We start from the raw sequence: 1,828 nt of genomic DNA, 5'->3' as shown, positions 1-1,828 counted from the left end.
TATATATCTCCTTCTTTCCAATCAAACATCTATCGTCCATATTCTCTCCTTCTTTCCAATCAAACATCTATCGTCCACATATATATATATCTCCTTCTTTCCAATCAAACATCTATCGTCCATATATATCTCTCCTTCTTTCCAATCAAACATCTATCGTCCATATATATATGTATATATCTCTCCTTCTTTCCAATCAAACATCTATCGTCCATAGATCTCTCCTTCTTTTATTTTTGTGTTTATTACTCTCTTGTGACACCTCTAATCTTCGGCACTTACACGACCTTATTGTGTTGCAAGTGCCGTAAAACACTTACTAAAACTAAACTTGTTTATTTTTTTCTCTGTTGTTTCTGTGTGTCTGTTTTACGTTTCCTCAACATAAAATTGACCGTTATAAAATTATTTTGTCGACAATGTGATTCTCTTTACTCAAACAAACACTTTGCGCGCCCCCCTCTCCTTTTTCTCCCCTGAAAAGAAGCGATTAAAAGCGCCCCCCCCCCCTTTTTTTTTCACCTCTGTCTCTGTCATTAGACTGTGTCTGCGGGTGGTTGGCGGGTGCTCTGGTGTGGTTTGTTCCTTCTTTCCTATCACACATCTAGCGTCCATATTCCTTCTTTCCCATTAAACATCTATCGTCTGTATCTCTCCTCCTTCTTTCCTATCAAACATCTATCGTCCATATTCTCTCCTCCTTCTTTCCTATCAAGCATCTATCGTCCACATCTCTCCTCCTTCTTTCCTATCAAACATCTATCGTCCACATCTCTCCTTCTTTCCTATCAAGCATCTATCGTCCACATCTCTCCTCCTTCTTTCCTATCAAACATCTATCGTCCGTATCTCTCCTCCTTCTTTCCTGTCAAACATCTATCGTCCATATTCTCTCCTCCTTCTTTCCTATCAAGCATCTATCGTCCACATCTCTCCTCCTTCTTTCCTATCTAACATCTATCGTCCATATCTCTCCTCCTTCTTTCCTATCTAACCTATCGTCCATATAACTCTCCCCCTTCTGAACTTTCCTATCTAACGTCTATCGTCTTTATCTCTCCTCCTTCTTACCTATCACACATCTATCATCCATCTCTCTCCTCCTTCTTTGTGTTTCTTGCTCTCCTGTAACATCTCTCATCTTCTGCACACACAGAAAAGATATGACCATATTGTATTGCTAGTGCCGTAAAACTCAAGTACTAAAACTAAAACTACGACTGTGCCTACTCTGATGGTATTACGCTGTAGGCCGTTCTCTCATCGTTAGCCCACAGATTGATAGTTAAGCCAGGGAAATTAGGTGCGGAAATTTGGCAAATTTCCTCAATTGGTTTCCCCGTTTAGCACCTCTAGTGCACACACACTGTCTAATCTGTTCATTGTCCTGGGTTATTAGCGGGTTAGCTTAGCAGGCTCTGTCCTCATACTTTTAATAATAATAATAATAATAATCCAGAATTATTATAACAACAACAATAATTACTACTAATAATTATTTTTAAAATATTTTATACATGTTTATATACAGGGTCATTATCGTTTCCGTGCGTTTCTCTGCACTCAAACAAACTAACAAACAAACAAACGAACAAACAAACAAATGCACGACATGGGGGTGGTAAGCTTTATCTCTATACACAGTTTCCCCTTTTTCTTGTTTGTTACATTCTCTGTCTTTTTTTTCTCGTGTTTTTGTTTGGTTCTTAACTATGGCGTCTTAATTAGCGTATGCGTTCACTTTTCTTGTTGTTTTTGTTGTTGTTGTTGTTGTTGTTCTGTTGTTGTTATTGTTGTTGTTGTTGTTGTTGTTGTTGTTGTTCTTCTT

The sequence above is a fragment of the Aplysia californica genome, unplaced genomic scaffold (assembly GCF_000002075.1).
Source record: "Aplysia californica isolate F4 #8 unplaced genomic scaffold, AplCal3.0 scaffold00134, whole genome shotgun sequence".
Taxonomy (NCBI): Eukaryota; Metazoa; Mollusca; class Gastropoda; order Aplysiida; family Aplysiidae; genus Aplysia; species Aplysia californica.
Note: the sequence above shows the minus strand (reverse complement) of the source record.